At 44.4% G+C, this 26,963-nt stretch overlaps 5 non-coding genes across 5 annotated transcripts; 3 read left to right on the top strand and 2 right to left on the bottom strand.

Moving 5' to 3' along the window:
- Window positions 1-3,947: 3,947 nt before the first annotated feature.
- TRNAR-UCU lies at window positions 3,948-4,034 on the bottom strand. Its single transcript is given in 2 exon segments — window positions 3,948-3,983; window positions 3,998-4,034. It is a non-coding gene; the product is annotated as a tRNA-Arg (tRNA).
- A 6,042-nt stretch (window positions 4,035-10,076) lies between these two features.
- On the top strand, window positions 10,077-10,158 carry TRNAS-AGA. Its single transcript has one exon. It is a non-coding gene; the product is annotated as a tRNA-Ser (tRNA).
- Window positions 10,159-16,680: 6,522 nt separating this feature from the next.
- TRNAQ-CUG lies at window positions 16,681-16,752 on the top strand. Its single transcript has one exon. It is a non-coding gene; the product is annotated as a tRNA-Gln (tRNA).
- Window positions 16,753-23,590: 6,838 nt separating this feature from the next.
- TRNAS-UGA lies at window positions 23,591-23,672 on the bottom strand. The gene has a single exon. It is a non-coding gene; the product is annotated as a tRNA-Ser (tRNA).
- Window positions 23,673-25,759: 2,087 nt separating this feature from the next.
- Window positions 25,760-25,841, top strand: TRNAS-AGA. The gene has a single exon. It is a non-coding gene; the product is annotated as a tRNA-Ser (tRNA).
- The last annotated feature ends 1,122 nt before the right edge of the window (window positions 25,842-26,963 follow it).

The following is a 26,963-nucleotide window of genomic DNA, read 5'->3' as shown; positions in this document are numbered from 1 at the left end:
TGTGGTTTTCAAATCTGTGTAGATCCAATACTCTGCTGGTCCTCTTTATTATTATTAATTTTTTACTTATCGAGGTCAAACTTATAAGCCTTCCTTCATCAAAGTCTTTGTTTACATCTAAGACAAGAGTCAGTTTTAGTGTCCTTCCCTGGTGACCAGGTGACCAGAGCCCCTCTTGGCTTCCAAATGCATAATTTTAGCTTATTTGATTTTAAATGCATTTGTATTGCTCCCACGCGGAACGGATGCTCTAAGGACAAGAGTAGGTAAGGTTTTGACTGGGGTTCTGTAAATGCAGGGTATCACCCCTGTGCCCGGTCCAACTGAGGAGATGCTGACCGAGCTTCTTGGGAAGCCATCCTTTGCCCCTTTGTGGTTTCCCGCTACATCCTGCAAGGTGCTGCTCTTCTCCAAGAGAATCCTATTCTTTTTCCTATTTTCTGCCACAGAAGAGCGGACTATGTGTTGCTATCCTAGTGCGGAAGCCAGGCCATCCCACTGCATGGGAGTGGGCTCCCATGCAGTTACCTCACCCTCTCCTGCAGGAAAGTATCACCAACCCCTTCTGGCCATCCTCACTTTTCCTCATAATTTCAGCTTTCAACAGTGTGCACGGAAGTGGTGTATAAAGTTAGGGCCCAGAACTGTGGCATTAATGGGACCAACTCTCCAAAACGAAGCCAAGCCATTTTTTCTCTCCATGTGACAGAGCAGGTTTCTTACGGCTGTCGGCTCTGTGGCTGCGTATCTTTAGGCCCCAGATGTGCAGGGCGCTTCCGTGTCCGCCTTGTGAGGGCGTTCTTGTGAGCACCAGCTTGCCTTGTCTAGCCAGCGACCCATCTGCAACTGCTTAAAAGCTCTGAGCCAGAAGTTCGGAGTCCAGTAGCAGCTCTGTGTACATATTGTAGGGCTCAGGGTGACAGCTTCCAACCTGGAGAGTGGGAATCGACTTCTACCCCCACAGGTTTCCAAGGATAATTTAAGTCCCAATTCTCCCTGATATCTGGCTTTCTGATTCTCCTTCTTCACCTGCTACCATCTAAAGAGTCAAGGCCCTCGTCCTACAGAGAAACCCCAAGCCTTCTTTTGTCGGTCTAACTGCTTGGCAAAGCCAAGAAGGTGGCCATGTTTGCTCCATGGTGGTTTGTGGAATGGAGTTCATCTGCACACATTAACCTAGACTGGTCAAAATTGGATTTCATTCCAGTGAGGTCAGGGAAATTGGACTGAAAAGCAACTTGAGGAAAGAGTTTTTCCATCCCCTGCATTATTTCCTCCACTCTTTCACACACGAACCCTGGAAGGACTCTCCCCATTTGTCAAGCGGAGAGCTGCCCATCAGGGGCCTTTCAGGGGAAGGCAGTTCTCAGCAAGTGTGCAGCGCTGAGCTGGGGACCTTCTGGACAGATCTTCTGTAGTAATTTATAAGTACAAAGGGCCAGTGTTCTTGCATTAAAAAGGTAATAGCGATGGTAAGGAAACACAGAGAGAGGGACATGATGACAGAAAGGTGAATTTCCTCTCTCTCTCTGTGAAAGAAAGGAAGGAAGATGAATTTCCAGCTGTGCATCTAGGCAGTGGCTTTGGGTCTAGTTTCTGTCGCAACTAAGAAGTTGTCTTATTTTGATGTTAACAGTTGAACATGAGCAAAGTAGCCTTTCGTACTCTTATTGGGTCTGAAAATAAAAAATGCTATCACTAAAGCACAGGGCAATTATTTGAGACTGATAAGGTATCCATGCATAGAATGGCCTGTAAACCTTCAATTAAAAGCAGCAGATGCAATTAGGGAGCAGGCAGTCAAGGTTAACAGTTTACAGGAAAGAATTAACAACCTTGGAACCAGGAAGAGCTCAGAGTCAACGATTATACAAGAGATTCAAACTCGATGGGGCATCACTTTACAACTTAGACTGTGAGGCAGTATTAATGCCGCAGATAGGTTTTTGTGGCTACTCAGTTTTGTTGAAAAGGCTGCATCCGTCAGAGATAGCAACCTGGCACCAATCAGCGCAATCAAAATACAGGCATAACAGATTCTCTGACCTCTGTGCCTCCCTGGGGTATGTCCAAATCCATAAAGGGATGTGTATGAGGGTGTTTGGGCAGTTACCTGTAGTGTCAGGAGCTAAGAGGACCCCTTCTTGGAAGCAATAAAAAAGATAAATTATGGTAGATGCGATGGTAATGATCAGCATTTAAATGACGTATAAATAAGATAAGATAATGACGTTTACGGAAAAAGTCAGAAGTAGAAAGCTATGTATACAAAGTATAATTTTTGTAATATAAAAAGGATGTGCACAAAATACTATGACATATTCTGTAAGAAAACATGTCATGTTTTAATATAACAAAAATGTAGACACTTAATACATTAAAATGGTTCCCTATGAAGAAAAATGATACAGGTAATAGAATATGTAGATAAAAAGTCAACAAGCATTTGATTAAGAGTGTACTTAAACAGACCCATGGATTGATCAGATGATCTAAAAATCTAACAAAAGTATTATGGAATGTTGAAAATAATCTGTGGTCCCTTATTTTTGTTAATGAAATTTCTACTTCCACCCATCAAGGATTAACAGCTAGGAGAGTTGTCCTCTGGCTATACAAAAATTAGAAAACCAGAAGAAAAGGGTATGAAATAACCATCAGAAAACAGAGTTTAGGAAAAAGGCAGTGCAGGATTGTGATCCTGCAGGGAAGATAATCAGAAAAGGTGAGTCTGGGATTGCACCAGTCAGGAGAATTTCGAAGAAGAAAAAGATAGTTGTATTTATCATACTAGGTGTCAAGCCTTACTAGAAAACTCACCTAATGAAGAACATGCATTGGTGCAGGGATAAACAAAACATACAAGGGCATAGAGAGTTCAGAAATCATGCACACGTGTGTAAATTTAGTATTAGACAAAAGTGGCATTGCAGCTATAGTGAGACATTGTAATTTCCTGAGAAGTCTGTGCAGGAATAAATAGGGGTCCCTTTGCCTGACCTGCTAGACATGTGATGTGCATGGTAGGAGGAGTAGGAGGAGTGTGTAGTGGGCGGTATTCTACAGAAGGTTGGTCATGACACCAGCTGATCACAGGGAAGGGGTGCATCATTGCCAGACTGTGGTACCAGCTGAGGAGGAGAAAACCCACCGTACCACGTGATAGGGTTTAAGAAGAAGGCTTTATTGGAACATTCATAAACCCATGCTCCACATGCAAAGGTCAAGCAATTCTCCCTTTCGGGAACGGTGCCAGATGCAGGCGCTGCTGGAAATACAGTGGGTCTGTCGTCCTTCTGTTTCTTTCCCTTATGGCGAACGCATCTATACCTACAGCATTTCTGAAAGGATACTTGAAACTAGGCACCAGCGGACAGAATTAAGGAAGTAGTATTCTAGAATGGAAAGAAGACCTATTTTTTGTCTCTTGTCTCCATCTCTACAGTTAAGCGGGGATAATCTTTACTGATCTCATCCACCATTCATTTTAAAACAAATTAAACTTTAGTTAAGTTTGCGGAGAAGAAATCGCCGCACCACCCGTCAGCGCTTGAGGGGGGAGCGGGGAGGGTCTGCGCAGACTCGGGCTGAGCCCACGTGCGGGAAGACCCTGGGGATTTCCAGCGGCCGCTGCAGGATTCTTGCAGGCACCATGTGGAACGCCTGACTGCGGGCCTCCAGCCAAGACCGGGAGAATAGCGAGCTGGAAATTGTTTCTCATGACGAAGAAATAAGTACCAGTATTTATTTCCACACTTCACCTTCGCTGGGCGCGTCCACTTCTCTCCCTCTATTTGGTCATTGGGCCCCCTCTAGACACAGGTGGAATTGTTTATGAAGAAGTCGGAATACACCGAAGTGAGAAAGCTGACTGTGGGCAAAACGTCCGGATCTTACAGGAACAGAGAAATTGTTGGGAGGGAATCCACTCGATGACAAAACGTTCGCGACTCTGGCGGGACTCGAACCCGCAACCTTTGAATCTCTCTCTCAGCACTAGAAGTCCAATGCGCTATCCATTGCGCCACAGAGCCTATGGATCGCAACGGTCGCGCCGGGGCCCTAAGGTCGTTGATTATTTATTTGGCTCTCACTATAATACATTTCTGGAAACTTACTCTGCTCCAGTCACCGCAAAAGTTCAAGAAACAGAGAAACAAGGCAATGCAAGGGACACACAATACCCGACGCAGGGAGTTTCTGATCCTTCCAGCGACCATTGTCATTTGTCTCTGCAAGATAAGGAAGAGTTTGATCAAGGATCAAAAATCATATCTCAAAAAAAAAAATCATATCTCATTGCATCCGGCCAATGCACCGACACGCTGGGGGCCTTGGGCTCCGCGAAAATGGAATCTGGGGGAGCTCCCAGTAAGCGGCCCTGGAAGACGTTCCTAACACGTCGCCGGGTCCCCCTCCCTCCACTCCGGCTCTGTCCGGGGTTCGCCCTCGCGGAAGGGAGGTCCTTCCCGTTCCCACCCGTGCTGTTGTTGGAAAGGGGCTTCCTTGTGTGCTTTGCTCAGAGCAAACGACGACTCTGCGACCCACGGATTTTGGGATGCGTCCAAGCATCTTTGGAAATACTCCAGGTTTCCCAGCTCGAGAATTTTCTTTGCGACCTCTCTTCTGTGGGACCATGCGCTCCAGCCACCCGGCTCCTTCAGCGGCCATCGGTCGAGGTCCTGTGGACAGAGAGAGCCAGGTGGCAGGGGCGGTCACCGAGGAGGGACTCCCTAGGACGCAGAGTCCTGGATCTGCCCACGGTTTGCAAACCTGCGGTGCAGAAAGGACGCGTGTTTACCGGAGCCGAAGCCTGAGCTGGGTGAGAAGTTCTCAAAGCCCCAGAGCCCCGGAGCCTGAGGCGAGCGCGGCTTCGTCCTATTTCCTGGATGTCACGTCTACGCCCACGTCTCTGCTTACCAGATGGAAGTCTTCCTCCCTCCCTCCCTCCTTTCTTTCCTTCCTTCCGACGAAGTATCTGAGATCCTCACAAAGCACAAGTCAGAGGGGCAGATCAGATCGCAATCCACAGAAATAACTAAGGATACTATAAATTACTTTACTGAGATAATTACGCCCACATATTTTTTCGGAGGATTCGGAAAGCTTTCAAAAGAAAGGAAGTCGTTTGGGGCCGACAGTGGTAAAATGTATTTCTCATTAGTTTATGTCTGCAGTTTTAAAAAGTTCACTTGAAAGGGGTCCTTAGCAAAAAATCAGACGCCTTAGACTATAGAGTAGTTAATTATTTCAAGCACTTGTTACTGTATCTGTAACAAACCCTGGAATTAGTGTACTTGGAATGAAATCTTCCTCTGTTCCTTATTCCCTCTTATCTCGCTAATATTAAAAACTCATCTGAGAACATGTTTTCCAATAAAGAATTTGATGCAGAGATGATACATAAACATTATTTTTATTCTACAGTCCTCGGGACCATTTCTCCATCGTGGGCTACTCTAACGATGCAGCCACATTCTCAAAATACCGTGTAGACTTTTCTAGTACAGAGCATGTGAATCCAAAGTTTGCTGTAGCATTTATTTATCCGCACTGCTGTGACTCTCTGTCCCCACATCTTCTAGACTGTGCTGTCCAACTAACTGGATTAACTGCTTTGGTTTCCTGAGAACCCAGATCTCTCAGACCATAGACTTGTGTGAAAGCATAGTTTCCTTTTTTTCAACAATCCCCTCTCTTCCGGTTCCTGAGCCTCTAAATCGTGCCTGTTGGCCCACCTCTGTGTCCCTGATAACACGTTTCACACTGAGGAGGGTCCTGGGTATGGACCAGCACCACATCCCTAGTCATCCTCGTTCACAGGAAAGGATATTCTTTTTTGGTGGCTCAGAAAATTGGGTTGCTGTTTCCCGACTGCTATGACAACTGACTGAATGACGATGGACATCTTTAAGAGTGAAGTTTGTCTCCCCCACACCCTTGATATACACACACTTTATAGGCACCTCGGTTCTTGTAGACATTATCAGCAACCAGTGTCCATCCTCTCCAATCTGAGTTTCTCCAAGGGCTGATGCCATTGGTCATATGGATGCTATTTGCTACACCTTTATTCGAAGACCTTCCTGACAGCAGATCATGTATTAACTTTCCTAAATAATTGATTCTTCTCTCTAAATAAACATCTTTGATGAAACTAACTAAATGTCTCCTTGGCTTGCCCCTTAGCAACCAGTCAGCAGGGCTGGGACCTCTGCAGGGAAACCCCAGAGAATTTCTAATCCTTTAACCACCCTACAGGCCCCTCCCACCGAATGTTCACTCATTAGTGGGGGTGGGGGTGGGGGTAGAGAGGGAGACAGAGAGACTCTTTTAAGCAGGCTCCTTGCCGAGTGAGCTCCATGCAAGCTTGATCCCCCAGTCCTGAGATCATGACCTCAAAACCCCGAGATCATGAGCCAAAATCAAGAGCTGGATGCTTAAGCGACTGAGCACAGCACCCCCCCCCCGCCATTCTCGCTCCCCCAAAATGTTAACTCTTGATGAAAGGGCGGGGTGGGCGAGCCGCTGTCCACGTGGGCTAACGTGAGATAGTAGTGAGTGTGACAGGTGGCTGGTGTGTGGAGCGTCTGCACACATTTAGTTTTGCAAGAAAGAATTTCATGGCTTTTCCAAGGGTTCTTGGATTCGAGAAACGAACCCCTAGTAAATCCAGAGCCGATCGAGGATGGTGAGATTCGAGCTTCCTTTTCCTTGACCTTAGTCCATTCTCCAGGCACTGATCTGCGAGGACATGTGGGTTCAGTTCTAAGTCCAGGGAACCCCAGAAAGGCGGGCTGGAACCCAGCGGCGCCTCGGGCAGCCCGGACTTGCAGAAGTTGGTGGGAGAGGAGCCGGCCCGAAGGCGCTCACCTGCGTTACTGTCACCGGGGGATTCGCAGCTGGGACTCGTTCGTTGGCGTTCATCGGGGTTGCTCCGCCCCGACCTCGGGCCCCCCGCCCCGCGCCCCAAGGACATCCCAGAGAACGAATTTTCCAGAGCCGGACCCAGCGACCTTATGTCTCTCACGGAGCGGAAAGGACAAGTAGAAACGGTAAGTACCAGGCAAAGTTGAGCCGTTTTGTAAATAGGGTTGCTTCTGGGCTTAGCGAGCCCGCGCTTCGGAGCGGAGGGAGGGTGCCGGGCCCAGCCGGCTTCCTTTGAAGGGCTGAAAACACAAGTCCCTCTGAGGGAACACAAGGAGATCCGTCAAATGTTCAGTTTACAAGGGAAATGTTTCCTCAAGCCGTTGTCCGCAAAACTCTCTCGTTTGCAATTAAATGTCACCGCCTTCTGTCTTCCTCAAGGGGACAGGAATAATATTTCCTTCTCCACATTCTCACAAGAAGTTCTTTGTTCCTGCAACCTTAGCACCTCACACACACGGGTATTCCAGCTCATCTGGAGCTTGAGAACAGTCAAATCTGTAATTCATTTTGCAAAACACTGTCTTACGGAATTAATCCTAACTACAGAAAAGCGTTTTGTGCACAAAGCAGTTATAGTATTTTAAAAAGGGTAAGAAGAGCAGAGCACAAATAACATAGAAGTCCAGCAGGGGGAACTATTTGCTTGATTCCGACTTTATCTGAGTAAGGGAACGTTAGAAAGCCACTAAAATGACATTTGAGAAGTGCTAGGGGAAAAAAAGTGTTGGTGATATAATCATACGCAATTAAATTAGTAAAATACAAAATTGAGACAGAGAAAAGCAGCTTCCGCCACATGGGGGCTCACCTGGTATTCTCAGCAAGACCTTGATGTTCTTTTGTTTAACATAAGCAATTTCACAGACCGCAGTTGTCAGGCCAGGCCCTTCAGTGACCATCTATGGATTAAGATGGAAATAAGATCACACTGCCATCCTGTCTGAACACAAACACAAACGTGAAACAGAACAGACCCAGAGACACCAGTATTGTCAAGCCACAAAAATGACCCAGCGTCTCCTCATCTTGTCCAATATGAGGGATGACAGCTTCTTGATCAATCCTAGTTTTAGCACTGCTCTGGTCTTCTTTCCTTCAGGATAGGATTTATTAAGCTATCCAATCCTAGAATGATTCCCTCCTTCCACACAGCATCCGGTCCAGAGAAGCCCTGATTCTTTAAACCCCCCAAATCACCTAACACAAGATTAAACTCTCTTACTGAGATGCACCCATCAACCTCTTCTGTATTCCTGATGGTTTTTGTCTGGACGATATTGGCACAATTTATGTTTTGTGTGACTTCAACCATCCCCCCCTTTTTTGCATTCAAAATATGGGGGCAAGGGGGAGGAGAGAAAAAGAAGATACACCCAAGTGCTGCTGTTGCTAGCTTCCGGGAGGTAGGAGTGTGGGTTGTTTTCTCCACCCCCGTTCATCCCAGTAGGAGACAGTTCTCATTACCCAAGATTCTTCTAGTCATGAAGGAGAAACATCTATTTCATTCGGCACAAGAAAAATGAATTCTCCACTTGTGGACGCCAGGACTTTGATGTTGAGTGTTCCTCAATAGCCCTTGCTGATCAACTGTCTTTCTCAGTGTCCTTCACAATTACAGGGCTCTTGAGTTTGTTTCCTGACTAGTGGATGCCAGTTAGAGGTTTGCAGAATTCCTGGAGTCTTCTCTGCATCTCTAACCTCCTGACATTTAATTAGACCTTAAGAATTATTTTGCATGCATACTTTGATAAAGAACTCTTATGCGGTTATTATGTTAATATCAAAAAGTTGCAACTTAAAAAATGTTTTAGGAAAGCTCAAGACAAATGTCTGCCCCCAATATTCCAATGGAGAGAGGCAGAAAAATAAAGATTTAAAACAATTTTTAAAGCAAAGAGTGGGGAATTTTCCAAAGATTCCCAGTGAGACATCCTTACTTTCCATAAACACATTCCTTCTCTTCATAAGTGATGGTGTGATTTATCTTTTCCTACCTAAATAAAAGGAAAATACTTTATCTTTAATGAGATCTAGCCCCTCCCTCCCCATTCCCAGTGATATCTGAATTGAATAGAGCTCTATTTAAAGGACACTTTGTTATTTCTGGCTAAATATAATGTATTAAATCCAAGCAGTTACCTCTATTTCCTCAAGAGACATCATATCCATCAGCTCTCACCTCTTGCCCGTTGACACTTTGCTGGGCATGAAATGTTCTCCAGCATCCACACTCAACCATTTTGTTCTGAGTGGTTCCGGATCCCGTAGAGCCTCTGGAAATTCTGCCGGAGGAAGCTGAGTTACAAATGTAAAAAGGAGAACAGGAAACGTGCTGTGTTGGTGACAATTGAAAGAAAATGGGCTCTTGCATTGACAAAAACAAAACAAACCCAAACCAGGTAATCCATTTTTTTCAGGAAGCAGCTAAGAAATCAGGGGAAATGAAACTTCTGGACCATCTATACCTACAGGTTCCTTCTAACCCATATGGAAAGCGAAAACGCGTTGATGTTTGGCAAGCACTTTTCCAAATGCAATGAGATGAATATTCGGGGTGTGAGCCTTGGAGCTTGGGGACACCAAGAAGGGAGGGGACCCAGAGCGTTTCTCAGCAAATTGTCTCTCTCTCTGCACCGGGGACACAAATCAGCGAGAGTATCTCCTTCCCTCCTTCCCTGCAACGTATCTCTCTATCTCTCTCGGAGTGTCATCCAGAGCACCCCGCCTTCGAGTTCTGGAAGAAGGTTGCTCCCTTCCAGGCCTAAAACTGTGCTTACCTAACCCCGCCCCCCGCCCCTCGGGCCGAGTAAATTTGCTCCCAGTTTCGGAGACTCCAGCACCAACACTCTCCCAGGTTCCCCGCAAGGGAAGCAGGCGGTAGTTTATGAATCGACTTCAACTTCGTTGGAAACGAAGCTGCTTGTAGGGAGCACCCTCGTCCTCTTGCTCCTAAACGTCGGGGGCCAACGGGGGGCGTTCGACCTCCTCCCCAGGGTTTCGTTGAGTCAGCGGGTCTTTGTCCGTCTCACTGAACACACTTTTGTCCGCCCCAGAATCTTGCCGCTAACTCGCCTACATTTCCTTCTGTACTTCTGGGAGCCCCAGTGTGCACCAGTAGTCACTTCTGGGAACCCCAGTGGGCACCAGTAGTCGTGGCCGAGTGGTTAAGGCGATGGACTAGAAATCCATTGGGGTCTCCCCGCGCAGGTTCGAATCCTGCCGACTACGTCGTCTGAGCTTTTACCTAGTTTGTCTCGAGGACCCCTTTAGCTCTCCCCGCAACTTGAAGGACCCCTTTAGCTCTCCCCGCAACCTGATCCTGTCACAGCGGTATAGGGGGAGGGGGCTTGTGTCTGGACTCCCCTGTGTTTCCCAGAAAAAAACGGAGTGAGTACAATCCTGCTCTCAAGAAGGAATAGAGCTGCGCCCAGCGTTGTGCAGAATTTAAGGATGTCTCTGAGTTTTCTCTCCCCAAAACTCCGCTCTAAGGAAGCTATTTCCAAAATGGACAATTTGGTGAAAATGTCCCTCAGATAAATTGTAGAGGGTATTTCTGCCACAAAATGAAAGCTATTTTTATTTTAATTTAGAAGATAATAGTACAGTAAAATTGACTTTTTGAAAGAAGATGCATATTTTTGTGTAACCGCCTGCCTTAATCAGGACAAGAACGTTTCGTCAGTCCTAAACCTGTGTTACCCTTCATAGCCACTTCCCAACCCCAGGAGCAACTGCTGGTGGGCACCTATGTTTCCTGTCCCTACAGTCTGACCTTTTTTGAGACTGTTCTTGAAATTGAATACAATCGTTTTATGGGTGGAAATGGAAAATGGTACAGCCTTTCTGGAAAATAGTTTGGCCATTTATTACAAAATAAAACATGAAAATACTGTATGATTCATGGGCTGCACTCTTCATTTCCAGCAAAATGCAAACTTACGCTTATGCAAAAGCCTGGATATGATCGTTCTTAGCAGCCTTACTTGTAATAGCCCAGACTGAACACAGCCCAAATGTCCTTCAGCAGGTGAGTGAGGACACAGCCAGCAGCGTGTCTTCGGGAGCTCTAGTCAGCACGAAAGAGGAGGACACTGAGGATGAATCAACAGTTTGGAAGCACATCAAGGGCACTAATGCTGAGAGGAGGAAGTCAATCTCGTGGGTCACATACTGTATATTCTAATTACATGAGCTTATCAGAATGACGCAATTATAGAGATTGGAACAAATGAGCAGTTGCCAGGCGTTTAGGGATGGTGGGCAGAGGGTGTGGGCATGACCCTAAGGGGAGGCGGTGGGAGACTGTTGCCGTGGTGTTCTGTTACTGGTTACATGAGCCTGCATAGTAGGTGACCTTTGGGGATTAGCTTCTTTCACTTGACATAGAATTATACACGAACACTGAGCCAACATTAATTTCCTGCTTTTGATATTGTGCTCTGGTTATGTAAGAAGTAACCCACCAGGGAAGTGCGTGAAGGCTACATGAAACCACTCTGCACTATTTTTGCAACTTGCTATGAATCTGTAACTATTAAAAACAAGTTTTTCTGTTTTAATTTTTTATTTAAATTCAATTAAATTAACATGTAGCGTTTTATTAGTCCAGTGATTCATCAAGTGCGTGTAACACCCAGTTCTCATTATTTTTCATGTCCTTCTTAGGGCCCATCCCGTTACCCCATCTCCCCTGCCCCCCCCACCAGCAAACATGTTTGTTTCCTAGAGTTAAGAGTCTCTTATGGTTTGTCTCCCTCTCTGTTTTCCTCTTATTTTTCCTTCCCTTCCCCTATATCATCTGTTTTGTTTCTTGAATTCCACAAAGGAATGAGATTATATGGTATTTGTCTTTCTCTGACTGACTTATTTCACTTAGCATAATACCCTCCAGTTTCATCCACGGTGTTGTAAATGGCAAGATTTTGTTCTTTTTGATGGCTGAGTAATATTCCATTATATGCCTGTACTTAATCTTTAGCCACACATCCTTCAGTGGACATCTGGGCTCTTTCCCTAGTTGGCTATTGTAAACATTGCTGCTGTAAACATTGGTGTGCATGTGCCCCCTGGAATCACTATTTTTGTATCCTTTGGGTAAGTACCTAGAAAACAGAAGTCTTTTTAAGTTAAAAATATGAATAGAAAATTTCATTTTTTTATTTGAGAGAGAGAGAAACATAGAGCATGAGCAGAGAGGAGAAGGAGAAGCAAGCTCTCTCTGTGTGTCTGTGGTTGGCATGATTTTGTCTTACGGCTATTTTTCCATTTACATAAATGTAAATTTAGTTTTTACTATTAGTTTCTCAGAGAGGTATGTTGGGGGAAAATGTCCCACTATGGTTGTGGTTTTATCTGTGTCTCTTCTTACTTCTGTCACTACCTGGAATTTTTTTCTCCATTTCTTAGTCTTCCAGAAGCAAGAAATTCTGGATAAAACTTGGGAGCTGAGCAGCTCCCTGCTGGGCTTGATCCCAGGATGACCTGAGCCAGAAGTGGATGCTTAACTCGCTGACCCACCCAGACGCCCTTGGAAACTGTATTTTACCAAATATTTTCTATATGCGTATTTTGATTATCACATAATTATTCTTTTACTTATTAATGTTATACATTAAAAAGCTGTATTTTTATGATTGAGTTTTGAATGTTAAATCACATTGCATTTCTGAAATAGACCATGCACACACACAAAATTGAAACTATGTGATATGGATATGGTAACTAAACTTACTGTGGTAATACCTTAAACTCACACAATGCTAGATGTCAATTATATGTCAATGAGGCTGGAAAAAATTAAAAATCTAATTGCCATAAGACCGAACAATTTCACTTCTGTGTATATCCCCAAAAGAATTAAAAGCATTATTTCAAACAGATATTTGGGGTTTGGGGTTTTAAGATTTTATTTATTTATTTGACAGAGAAATACAGTGAGACAAGGAACACAAGCAGGAGGAGTGGGCTAAAGGCAGATGCCCAACAACTGAGCGACCCAGGCACTCCTCAAACAGGTATTTATTTGTGCATTCCTGTTGATAGCAGCATTATTCACAACAGCCAAAAAGTAGAAACAACCCAAATGTCCATCCACGGATGGGTGGCTAAACAAAATGTGGTTAATTCCTAATTTCATGTAATGAATGTTTAGATCATTACTCTTTGGCATTTATTTTATTAATATATATGTACATAAGGGTGTCCCTCTAAGTACACTTCTAGCTGCACAGTACGGGTATAGTTCTGATATGTACTATTTTTCTCATTTATTTCAAAAACAGTTCTTAATTTCAATTGCGACCTCTCCTTGAACCATAAATTATTTAGAAGCGTATTTATTTATTTTGTAAAAAAAGATTTTCATTTTCGTGTTTTGATTTCTGGCATAATTTTATTGCTGTGAAATAATAGCATGTATCCAACTCCGTTACGTTTTTGGAGCCTTGCCTCGTGGCCTAGTAAAATGTCAAATTAGAGATCACTTCATCTGTGTCTGCAAAAGGTTTGAGTCCAGAAGTTGGTATGTGCACTGTTCTCTCTGTGTGTCTATGGATGGCATTATTTTGTCTTATGGCTATTTTTCCATTCATGTTTCCTATTAGTTTTTCAGAGAGGTATATTGTGTGAAAATGTCACTATGGTTGTGTTTTTTTCTGTGTTATCTTTTTACTTCTGTCATTATCTGGAATTTTTTTCTCCATTTCTTAGTCTTCCAGAAGCAAGAAATTCTGGATAAAGCATGGTTTATGTAAGAGCTTTGATTTGGAGCTACTAGGTGTTGGACAATTACCACAAGAAAACCCCTAGACAAAAATGTGTTACTTACACAAGCTGTAACAGATCTATTGAGACTTAAAGAGAAGTATTGTTACTTAGAAACACTTCTGCATGTTTCCTTCCCCAAAAAGAATGAGGACAATGTAATTAAAAAACAATTGTTCTCGTCAGAAACTCAAGATTAAGGTTGAAGAGAAGTTGGCAGAATTTCAGATCTTTCTCCATTTAAAAATGAGCCTGGTTCTACCCCCAGGGCGTGACCCAGATTTGTCTAACTGGGTAGGAGGCAGAAGATCAGAACCGGTTGGACTTGAATCTCAGCTTCAAGCACGGCTAGCGTGCGCAGTGTTCAGCTTAGTGAGTCATGCAGCCTGAACTTAAAGAGGTTGTTTCCTTAGCTGCTTTATCTTTGATCTTTCTTGAGGAATTTCATTTAATGGTTATGATTAGGCTACATGGTATAAAGGAAGAACCTAAATGCAGGGAAGCATTAGTCTGGGGGCACCGTGAATTCCTTGTGAATTCCTTGGAATGGTTTGCCTCTTAATGGTCATGAGAACCAACAAATTCTTTTTGACTCGTCCAAGCAGCTTCTCTAGATGGACTGAACACCTCTTTCCCCCAGGATAACGAGTGCTCACCAATATATTAAAGAGGGAAGCACATTTGCAAGCTCTTATGCTCATTGGATGTCCCCTTGTTGGTGTGTGTGCCCCGTTCACAGCCCAGTGCTGGAGCAACCGGTACAACTGAGTAAGCGAGGATGCTGTTGGAACCCTAACTCTAAGTCTGGTGTGGAACTCAACTCTCCCCATTTTCACTTTACTGTCTTGTTTCTGTCTAAGATAAACCACTCCATTTTTTAAAAGATTTTATTTATTTGAGAGAGAGCACAAGCCAGGGGGAGAGGCAAAGGGAGAAGCAGACACCTGGCCAAGGATCCTGGGATCATGACCTGGATGGAAGGCAGGCATTTAACTCTTGAGCCACCCAGGCGTCCCACTGTTCCCCCTTTTATAATCAGGATCATATGCTGAACTCATATTTTCCATTTTTCTCTCCGCAGAGTAGCATTATCCACTCTTGTGTAAGCCAACATGTCCTGATTTTATTTGCTTTTTAGCTTTGCATCTTACCATGCCATTAGACAGCCAGTTACAAGCACTCGGTCCTACCTATCGCTGCGTGAGCTGTGTTTCCTGTTGGTGTTTAGGGAGCTTCCTTCCTGGCAGATGCTTATCTCCATGAAGACAGGGATTATGCCTTTGTCTTGTTTACTTTTACAGTGTCTAGGACTTTGGATAGCACCCAGCCTTCCCTAGAAATTCGGTAAAACTAGTTAAATGATTGTGTAGAAGGCACTAACCTAATTACTTTTTTCTACAATAAGAACTTTAAAATATATATTTCTCCGTTTAAACCATTTTTTTTTGTTTCAGTTATAATTTCCTCGTTATCCAGTTCCTTATTCCTGCTTTCCAGATATATACATATGTAGCCTCAGACCAAGAAGTGACTGTTCAGGGCACACCGGCTATCCCCAAGCCTGAGATGATAATGACTTATTTCCTGAAGTAAGAGAGAAAGGTCTCAGCTCGGGATTTTGCAAGCTCTGGTTCTGCAGTCCCTTTAAAATTATGTTTTATGGCAATGTTTTTGCACTTGCTCTCGTGAGTTACAAGGTAACAACTTCTTGCCTCATTGGAGATCACATGCACTTGTGTGGTTGAGCAGAATCAAGTTTCTGGAACAAGGTCTGGGTCCTGTAAAGGCTTTGCATGGGATTCGTGTCTTGCCTGGAGTTGACTTTTGCAAGTTCCTTGTGTTTTTTTGGTTTTGGGTGTTTGTTTGACTTTGGTTTTTTTGCAAGTTCCTTGTGTTTTGTTTGTTTGTTTGTTTGTTTTTATCACTGAGACCACTGGAAAGAGAGGTGGGCGGCCTTTGTGATCTGGTTCCGCCCAGTTCTTGGGGGACACTTGTGTTTCCGCCGTCCTCTGGATGGCCAGCGCAGGCGGTGCGGAACCCGGAGATCAGGTTGCTGATCCCGCAGGAACCCAGTCCTGAGCGCGGGTGGGTAGGCACCACGCGGCTTTGCAGGGGCACAGACTGCTGCCCTTAGAACTCGTCCTGCAGTCCTGGGACGCGCTGGGAAGGGAGCCTGCACCCCGGGAGTCCCGGCAACACAGTGCTGCGCCCAGAAACCTGTTCTTTAGCCAGAGCACTCCGGGGGTGGGGGGAGAAGGAGAAAAAGTGTCTGTGGAGCAGCAGTAAAGAACATTTGGGGTACAGTTTGGCAGCCTTCCCTGGACACCTTCTTCGTGAGGAAGGCGAGTCTGACCAGGGGTCTAGATGGTGAAACACAGCATCTCCCGCACGCTCCTTAACCCGCCGCAACACGCTGCAGTTCGCCTTTCTCCGCGGCGCACCTGCTTCGTTTCCTCGTAACGCAGCCCCTCTCCAGGGTTTCCCTCCATGAATGTGCCAGACAGGGACACATTAAAGTTTGTTTTCCTCGAAGCAATATACCTGATAGTTAGATAACGTGGAAAAAAAATACATGACTGAAACTGGGAAGAATTGCAGATCACAGATAGGAAATTTCCAAGCCTGTTCCCCTGTTTTTATAGGGACTAACTGTATCTTCACCCACTGTTTGAGCATTAAATCATACAATGAATATAGGACGTTCAGTCCAGTAATGCTGTGTATAACAAGTGCTCACTCTCTTTCTTAATGAGGAAGGAAGAGAGGATTAGGACCACTAAGTGCCTGAGCTGGGGGTGGGGGACTTTATGGGTTTGTGTAGGTGGCAGAAGATAAGCTAAAAATAAAATAAAATCTCCCAGCTCTTATCCAAGGACTGTCATGGGTGGACATGAACTAAGAATTCTGACTCATAAATTCAAGTAAATGCTTTCAGTAGAATCTCTGAAGCTCATCATAGAGGATTATGCCAACAGCCACCTGGTGTGGGGTTCCATGGTGTAATGGTTAGCACTCTGGACTCTGAATCCAGTGATCCGAGTTCAAGTCTCAGTGGAACCTGCCTTGCATTTTGGTCCCATTTTTGTTTTTTCCTGGGAAAGAACCATTCACCTAAATGACCAAAGTCAATTTTGTCCTGGTGTCTCCTATGAGTTTCTGCAAGTCCTGAGGGGTCTGCGTCTGGGTGAGGAAGAAGGAATAAATTTTATCCTGGCTTAATGGAGTTTATTTTACAAGAAAGAAAAGAAGCATCAAAAGTAAATACAGGAGGAAAACAGCAAATGCCCGCACTCTGCTGTGACTGGAAAATCAACTCTAATAAAAAGCAACAATCCATTTATAGGACATTCATTTTCTGTGCAAATTAGAATGAATGTTTTAGATACTTCAGACATGGGAAATAAGTAATTCTAATAGTATTGGAGAATATACAGACAATGAATAGCAATTTTCTCTTCTATCGTGGTGTCTAGCTATAATTTCTGGCCCCTCCTCGCCCCCTGTAGTCACTGAGCCCAGTTTACATACATAACATATGGACAGACTTTCCACCTGCACACGCACAAACCAAATGTGGGAAATCTTAAGTTGGGTGATTCTACATACAGCAGCATATGAGATGCATTCTTGCATTTTAAAATATCTATAGATTTAAGATATTTTAAAGTAAAAATTTAGGGGGCATCCATAATAATATTTTCATTGCAATGTTCATCTGGTCATTGTGTCACCAAAAGAATACCAAACAACCCTCTTTCTCGGAACCCTCCCACACCATTGGTGGGAATGCAAGCTGGTGCAGCCACTCTGGAAAACAGTATGGACGTTCCTTGAAAAGTTGAGAATAGAGCTACCCTATGACCCAGAAATTTCTCTACTGGGTATTTACCCTAAAGATATAAGTGTAGGGATCCGAAGGGACACCTGCACCCCAATGTTCGTAGCAGCAATGTCCACAATAGCCAAACTATGGAAGGAGCCCAGGTGTCCTTCAACAGTTGAATGGATAACGAAGATGTGATATATACATATATATATACAATACAATATTAAGCAGCCATCAAAAATGAAATCTTGCCATTTGCAATGACATGGATGAAACTAGAGGGTGTTATCCGAAGCGAAATCAGTCAATCAGAGAAAGACAATGATCATATGATCTCACTGATATGAGGAATTTGAGAAGCAAGACAGAGGGTCATAGGTGAAGGGGAGCAAACAATGAAACAAGAAGAAACCAGAGAGGGAGACAAACTATAAAAGACTCTTAATCCCAGGAAACAAACTGAGGGTTGTTGGAGGGGAGGAGGGTGGGAGGGCTGGGGTGGCTGGGGATGGACACTGGGGACGGTGTGTGCTGTGGGGAGCGCTGTGAATTGTGTAAGACCGATGATTCACAGACCTGTACCCCTGAAACACATAATACGTTATATGTTCATAAAAAATAAAATAAATCCCTCTTTGTCATGAAAAATGAGTAACGACTCTTGTTTCTTTGCTAATTACATTATTTATAGAAGTTCCCTTTTTTCATTTGCTCCTGTACTATTTTGCATAGGCCTTCAATTTTTAAAAAATTCTAGTATAGTATTTGTTTTAGATGAAGTAAGTCTGTTTTTCTCCTGGCTTGAAAATGTGCAGACATTTCTCTAAGGGCTGGAAGATTCCTTCCAAACAAACGGTCTCATTATGATTCCAGATGTGTGTGAGCTTGTTATTCTCCTTATAGCCGACACACGTCACTAACTCCAAGTGTGGCCACTGCAGATTCTCTCTCCATCCGCTGGGCTTGTTCCCTGTTGGCTTCTTCTCCTGTTGCGCCTTTGTGTAATCTGTTTAGTCAAACTTTCATATCCAGATTCTCCTTCATAATCAATGAGCTGCGTACAGTTCCTGACACTCCATTGTCCAAAACCAGAGATCTGTGGTTTTCTCTCACACGGTGTGTCACTAACTGTAGAATACTGGGTGCTTCTGGAGTTTTTGCAAGCACTGCACTGGGGAAATACTGGTTAGGGTCTTACTGTTACAGGATTTTTGTTCCCCTAGTGCCCACTGTTCTTGGTTGTGCTTCAAGGAATGAAGAGGTAGACCAGATGGAGATGAAGAGGGGAGGACAGTGTATTGAGCCGTAGTACAGCCGTAGTACAGCCGTAGTGCAGCCGTAGTACAAAGCTCCCAGAAAGGGAGGGGGCCTGAAAGGGCTGCCATTTGGGGGTTTGAATCTAGGGGTTTTTATAAGCTGTTTTGCAGAACTATCTTGAGCACCCTGAGTGTGGGTCCCCTGTGGGCTGGCTGCTAAGGTGTCCCAATCAGGGCTTGGACCATGCACCTGTCTGCCTGTCCAGTTAGTGCTCAGGGATTGATGGTCTTTTGGGCTGACACGTGGAGACTAACTGCTCAACTTGTGATAGTGACTGATGTATCAGAGTTCATTGTAGTTTCAGGATGTTTTGCAGGACTCACCTCTGCAAAGGTTGCTAGACAGAATGCTATAGTGGTCTCATCTAGTTGTAAAGCAGGACGCTAGTGCAGTTTTGTCTTAGCTGTCCTGAATTTGTTGCTTTCTTGTTGGGGACCCTGGCCCTGATTTCCTAAGTGCCCAATTAACTCCTAACATCATCATGCTCCTTTGACTTTCAGAGTATGTGCAATCTACTCTTCCACTCCTCATCCCTGTATAGAGATTGCTTTTAATTTGGTCGAAATTGAAGTTTGCTTTATTCTCTTTTATAGTCCAAGATGTGTATGTTTTCTTTTATGGACAAAAATGTAGAAAATGTATGAAGGAGGGCATATATTGCATGGGACACTGGGTGTGATGCATAAACCATGAATATTGGAACATGAAAAAATAAAATTAAATTAAGATGTTTTAAAAAATGCAGAAAATGTCTCAACTCTGCAATGGTAAAACCCTGACTTTATTGCACACATTTTGTTATCAGAAAATTGTACCCGACTCAAAATCAGAACATTTATTTTAATTTTTTAAAAGATTTTATTTATTTGTCAGAGAGAGAAAGAGAGCACAAGCGGGGGGAGCAGCAGGTTCTTTCGCTGAACAAGGAGCTGAATGCAGGACTCAATCCCAGGACCCTGGGATCATGAGCTGAGCTGAAGGCAGACGCTTTACTGGTTGAGCCACCCAGGCATCCCCCCAAACCAGAACATTTAAAGAAGATATGGTCAGCAGATATTTTCTCAACCCCAAAAACTGGCCACTATACTTGATTAAAACCCATAGCCATATGGACTAGTCCGATTATTATAGAAGAGGGGGGGAAGGATTGTGAAGGTTCTTTTCCTTTCTGTTTTTTCTGATTAAGCATGAGAAGACCCAGCCTAACTTAAGAAGGAGGAAGGCATGAATGAAGTAGATGAGTACATGTCCAGAGGAAGTAGAGATGTAGTTTGCCCACTGTTGATATCCATCACTCATTGTATATTGCTGATGAAGTTTTCAAGTGTGATCAGTGTCTTGTAATGCTCTCCCATCAAGAGTGTTGCCATCTACAAAGACACCCTTGTAATGTCTGTTTTCTAGGACATTCTATGAATAGATTACTTTATTTTCTGCAAACTAAATAGGCCCTCCTACTAGGTGAGGGGACAGGCCTGGTACAGGGATTTCAGGTATGTGAGTTGTCCTTAAATAGAATTAATCATGCCAGTAATCTTTGATCCTCTCAAAGTCTGTTCATCTCACACCATGCACAAGGCCCTATTTGAGATTGTTTTAATGTCCCTCGTTACCCACATTCTGTTGTGAGATGGAGCTCAAAGACCTTGGTCAAAATCAATATTCCTCATTCCTATCCCAAAAGAACTTCAATATGTTGAATTTCAATTTTGAAATTAAGAGGTAAGCAAGAATTTCATACAAGAGAAGTATTGCCATAGGGGAAGGAAGAAAGGGGAAGAAAGGAACTTATAGCATCCAGAAGCTGGTCTGGCATTCAAGCCATGCCATATTATTCTCCTACTGGGCATAATCTCACCGAATATTAACATCAGACATGGTTCCTCTGAGACCATGGGAAAGTGAGACCAACAGGTGACGTCACAACTTTGTCTCAGCTAAGCCAAACCAGGGTCACTGTGGCCACCCACAAAATACCGGACCTCCCTCTGCCTAAAACAAATGATTGCTACTCCTTACCAATCATGGCTTTACCTTCACTCTAGTCTACCTCCTTATAAACAAGATCAGTTGAGATACTCAGTTACAGACTTGCTCCTGCTTTCTGACAGTTTCTAATCTAGATTAGAACCCTGCTGCTTTGGACCCTCACCCAAAGCACCCAACAGAATCCTGAAATAGGTTCTTTCTAACATCCTTCTCCATAGACCCCTCTAGTGTGTTTTCTCACTGCAGTAGATAACAAGCCCAGCCTGCTCAGCCACAGGGATGTTCCTGGTAGCCTGGCTGGAGGTCATCGACAGGATCCATATAATGTTAAGAGCTGCAATCTGTTTTTTGGAATTCAGAGCAGGCATTTGAAATAATTATGTTTCCCAGTTCAAAGCATGTTACCATTATTGGTCCATATACAGCTTTTTGTTTTCATTTGATTGATTGATATTTCCCTTTCACAATAGCACATTCTATGCCTTCTAACTCCAGTAGCAAGTATTCTGTTTACTATGTAACTTCCCCCTGACCTCCCACCCCTGACTATTTAACTTCCTTTTGAATGTTTTCTTGTGAAATATGTAGTTCTGTTTGCATGTGTCTTATTATTTTATATGAGTGGTCCAGTGGGGGCACACACAGTTTTTACATTTAATTTGTAACTTCTTCTCACTGTTTAGTAATTCAGTGGGTGTATCCACCCAGTTTGATCAACTCACCAACTCTTAGAACAAAGAGGTTGATTAAAAATCCCACAGGTGCAAACACCACTACATAGATGAGTATCTTCCCATAGACTTGTGGGATATATAGCACAAGACAGAAAGAAAAGTTGGATCGTGTGGTATGTTTGTCCTTCTCTTAATTAAATGGTACCAGATTTGTTTCCAAAATAACTCCATAGTATTCAATAATCAGTTCACAGGCATTGATATCCCTAGACTATCGACACTTAGAAATTTCTTTCATTCTAATGATATATATATATAGATTTTTTGATTATGTCTTTGAGGATGTCCCATCAGATTTTTAGACGATCCCAGATGGAAATTAGTATCTGTAAAAACAATAATTTTATGGGCCCAGCACGCTTCCGCTGCGCCACTCTGCTACCCTGTAAAAACAATAATTTTAATTGATTGATTTTTTTTTACCTCCATAATGATCTCCCTCTAATCTCACCCACAAAGTTAACTTTAAAATTATCTAACATAGGGTGCCTGGGTGGCTCAGTCAGTTAAGAATCATTATCTTAGGGTTCTGGGATGGACCCCCATGTCCTTAGGGGCAGTCCACTTCTCCCTCTGCCCTCAAGCCCCCGCTCGTATTCTCTCTTTCTCTCTCAAGTAAATTAAGATCTTTTTTTTTTAAGTATCTAACATAAAAAAAGTATCTAATGTTTATCTTTTTACTGGAATTTCTTTCTGCAAAGCAGATGTCAATATTTTTGTGTATTTAGTTTTATATTCCATGTGATATTTTGCTAAATATCTCATTCTGCTCCTGAAATTTTCACAATTCTTTTTTAGATTCCTCCATATAGTTCTATGTGAATCTACTCCTTTTAAATGCTGCCTAATACTTTCTGCGGTAAATACAACTTCTTTGACGTAAAATACATCTGAGCTGGATGTGGTCTTAGACTTACATTATGTTTCCCAAGTATCTTGTAGGTGTTTTTCCCACTTCCTCACACCATTGAATATTATTCTAGAGAATGCTGTTTCAGTATGATTTTTCCCCTTGGAATAAGGTGATTTCTTCAGTGGCTCCCTAAGGAATTATTTCTTTATCTTCAAAATCACATAACTTTACAAGGAAATATCCGGTGTTTTCCTCTGTTTGTGGTCACCTTTTCCCCACTGCCCCATTCTTGCCGTCTCTCTTCCTCACTGGTAAGTTTGCTCCCATCTTTCTTCCTTCTGGACAAGAACTCATAAGCATCTTAATCTACTCTTTGTTTCCTCCAATCATTTGTGAAGTCCTCAGAAACACTTTAATCCCCTGAAAGTGCTATAGGAGGTAGGTAGTGGGGACAAAAGAATCAGCTCTGAGGTCTCCATGCAGCAGAATTGAAGCATTAATCCTTTACAACAAATATGTGGATTGAGAATTTGTAGAGTTTTCAAAATCTCACTCCTTTCCAGCATATGGAGCTTTATTCCATTTTCTCTCCATCTCTGGGGCCAAAATAGCTCTTCCCTTTCTTTCAAATCAGTCCTCAGTCATTTATGGCTGGATCTCTGTGGACCTTGTAGTCTGCAAAATCGATCTGTTGTAAAGGTCTACAAATAATGACACGTGTAAAGTCTTTGGAGTGGTGTGTGTAGTAAGAGCTTGAAAAAAAAAAATAGGACCTGCTATCTATTATTTTGGGGTAGTAACACATCTACCCCTGAGTCTGCAAACAACTTGACAATATTAAGAGTGTCTCCTAAGGAAGTAGGAGAACCTCGGTCCTCAGCCAGTACGTCTCATTGAGCAGCATTGGGCTGTTTCTTCGTGGGTTAAATGGAAATACACGATTATGGGGCTCCCGCTTACCTCCTATCTTCTTGGCACAAAGTGTTCCATAAAGTTACCTGTTAGCGTCACTACTTTTCATGAATCCTAATGTCGCTCTGCGTGGAGAGTGGTTCAGGGAAGTGCCAGCTTTCAGAGCCCCGGAGGGTGACGCTTGCACTTGAGAAGGTGGTGCAGGTGGAGGATAGGCGTTGGGGAACAATCTGGATTGTGGGAACGTGGTTCGGTTCCTGGTAAAACCGTAGTCGGCAGGATTCGAACCTGCGCAGGGTGACCCCAATGGATTTCAAGTCCATCGCCTTAACCACTCGGCCACGACTACTTGCCTGGTGCCACCGTAAAGAGCTGGGGTGAACCACTGGGGGCCGCGGGGAGTGTCGCCCATGGTAGGTGCGGTCTCTCCCTGGAGAACGAAGGAGCCCACCCCCAGCACATCAAGAGCCAGCCGGGTCTTCGCGGGGGCCACTACAGGCTCCGGGACAGAAGACCGGGGCGCGGGGGCTGGTCCCCTGGCTACGGCCACCCTCGGCCACCACGGTCACACTTCGCGCTCGGGATCCTGAGGAAGCCCAGCGGGGCTGAAAGGGAGCCCTGAACAACGTCAAGTTCGCAAACGCAGGCGGGAGAGGGATGGAAAAAAAGGGTCGTGGGAGGCGTGGAATGTCTTGTTGACTTCGGGGCTAAAATCGAAATCAGGACTCGATTCGGTGGCATTGACTGGTTCTTCCAAAAGAACCATTAAGCCGTTCTGGGGCGGAGAGGGAGGCGGGGGCCTAGTTTCTGTCCTGACCTCAAAAGCCCCGGCGGGGAGGTCTGCGATCCCTCAGGGACTGGAGGGGCCTCACGGTGGTTCCGCGCAGGGGAAAGGGGCGCTCCCAGCGCACTCGGTCTCCAAGGCCCTGCGCTCCGCCCCGCAGCACAGAGAGGCGCAAAGAGGAAATGAAAACACACAAATGTTGCAGTAGATCGAGCCAAATTATAGAGATGATTCTGGGGTCAGAGACTCTCTGGTTTACCAGACTGGGATAAGGAGGGTGCCGCTCGGACCGATCCCGTTTTATGGAAATGTCAGAAACCCTAAAACCACCGACCTCTGTCTGGATCCTAGGCATGGAAGCATGTTCCCAGGGCATAAACTGGTAGATTTAGACAGAATCTCACACACAAAAGGAATGTGACCCCCAGGATTTAGGCCGGATATACTCCTCTGAGAGTTAAAGCTCTTTCACATCTGTTTTCCTTTAGGGTTCGGTAACGATGCTGTTCCCCTCACTGTATTCTAGTCCGTTTTCTATGGCATTTGCTATAGACTTCCATTAGGCTTAGAAAGGGTTTATAATGTTTAACCCAGTAAATTTATTTTGAACTTTATTGTCCTTGAGCTTATCAAAGTATTGTACCCGACCAGCAGCGCCTACACCACCTGGGGTCCCTTGAGAAACGCAAATTCTCCGACGGAGTTCAGATCCGACAGTCGGAACCAGGAGAGTGGGGGTGGGCTTGGGGAGACCCTGCAATCTGTTTTAATAGGAAGCCTGCCGGGGGCTTCTGATACCCATTGAAGTTTGAGAAGCCCTCTCCTAGGGAAACATTAAAAAAAAAAAAAATTCTTAACAAAGAAAACCATGCATTGAACAAAAACCTTCGCATTTCCCATTGTGATAGTTTAATATATTAAAAATGGGTGAATGTTTAAGTATTTTTGCTTCATCTGACACTAAAATGAGATTTGGGAAGATTCTGTTAATCGTTCTGTTTGTGGTGTAATATTCACCCGCAAAGTAGTATGGAATAAACATGACCTCAATGAGACAGACTTTTTACAAGTAAAATACTGAGAGGAAGGAAGGAATACTTCAAAACGTTTCTAGAGTTGGTTTCTGGGTTGTGGAGTTATGATTTAACGTTTTTGTTTACTACAATGCGAGGTAATCAAGTCTTATACATGAATAGCAGGACAATGCATTTTATTGATTTACTTACTGATTTTACCCCCGAGTTGGCATTTGCTTCAAATGGCTCTTGGATTAATGCTGGCTTGTTCCGTGCAATCCCCTGACCCAACCCAAAACTTTTTTTAAAAATCGATGTTCATTTGGAGGTGTTCAAATCGGGGCTACCCTCACAATTCCCCAGCGAATGCTAGAGCCTGTGTTGGGGTCTCCTGGGTCCTCATCAGAAGCTGGGCTCCCGGGAGGTCTCCTGCTCCATCTCCTCCCAGCGGGGCCATGAGAGGAAGGCGGCCTTCCAGGAGGAGGAGGCAGGGCGACTGGGCCACGTTGCCACAACCGCAGGCCACTCCCCGGAATGACGGCCATCAGTAAGAGCCACCAACAGCAAATGCACTTTGTGCTGGCAAGTGGGACCTTCGAAGAGGCTACTTATGCTAATGAGGCTGACGGCTCGCACGTAGTCGTGGCCGAGTGGTTAAGGCGATGGACTAGAAATCCATTGGGGTCTCCCCGCGCAGGTTCGAATCCTGCCGACTACGGCGGCTCCCCTCTTTGGGGACGCCACTTCTTGTCTCATCACCCCTGAGAGATGTGGCCCTTGCCTCTCCTCGACTACGGCGGCTCCCCTCTTTGGGGACGCCACTTCTTGTCTCATCACCCCTGAGAGATGTGGCCCTTGCCTCTCCGCAAGGACCGGGACCCTTCCCCAGCCTTGCTCTTTACAGGGCGGCTCAAAGACTCCGCAGCTTCCCCAAACAGCCACACAACCGCGTGCTTTTTCCAGTAGTTTTTTCCAGAAGGAACTCCGCCACAGCCCCCACAGGGCTTGCTTTCCGCAAAGTAGAGCCCAGGCTTTCGGATGCTTTCCTGTTGGCTGCCATCAGAGCCTGGCTTTCCAGGCAGCCGCTCCTAAAGGAGATGCCGCAGCAGTGCTGCCTTCTGGAATCTGACCTGTTATCTGGGCTCTTCAGCCCTGTATGCCCTTGCCACCTAGAAAAGGAAATTCCAGCAAATTCTGGATCAAATGCAGATGAAAACCACAACTCATAGCCACGGTCCTCAAGCCACAAATCCACATGGTATTGATAGCAAACGAGGACACAGCTCAAGAAATGAGGTAAAGGCTTTTTCTTTGTGAACAAGGTTGAAGATGTCTCACTGGCGTGGCTTGTCCTGGGGTCCAGGACAGTGGTGATGAGAGGTACTAAAACCTTATGTACTTTAAGAAACTTTTCTATTCCCTTTGCTACATCTGTTACTCCTTCAGAAGCAACAGAGCATCCTAAATAAAATGTTACTTATGGAGTATCTATGACCTCCAACTGGAAAGGGCCACCTCTAAGTGGCAATTGCAGTAACGGGAAACACAGAACCCAGAAAATTCATTAAGTTTTAAGAGACCAGATGTTGCCTAGCATCTGTTTCTCTCTTTCATGCTTCTTTCTTCGAAAGGAAAGGGCAAGTTTTACAGATTAAGGGCTTCTTCTCAGCAGAGACCATAGAGTTAGGGTTGAGAAGGGATGGAAGGGGACAGAATTCCATTCCACTCTATGGACCTACCTGTGCCTTATTGTGTGTGTGTGTGTGTGTGTGTGTGTACACGCACACATTATTTTAGTGTTCCAGACCTGTGCTCTGAGGAACTCACACCCACGAGTCCT

The sequence above is a fragment of the Neovison vison genome, chromosome 1 (genome assembly GCF_020171115.1).
Source record: "Neovison vison isolate M4711 chromosome 1, ASM_NN_V1, whole genome shotgun sequence".
Lineage (NCBI taxonomy): Eukaryota > Metazoa > Chordata > Mammalia > Carnivora > Mustelidae > Neogale > Neogale vison.
This window is presented reverse-complemented; position numbering and strand designations above follow the sequence as displayed.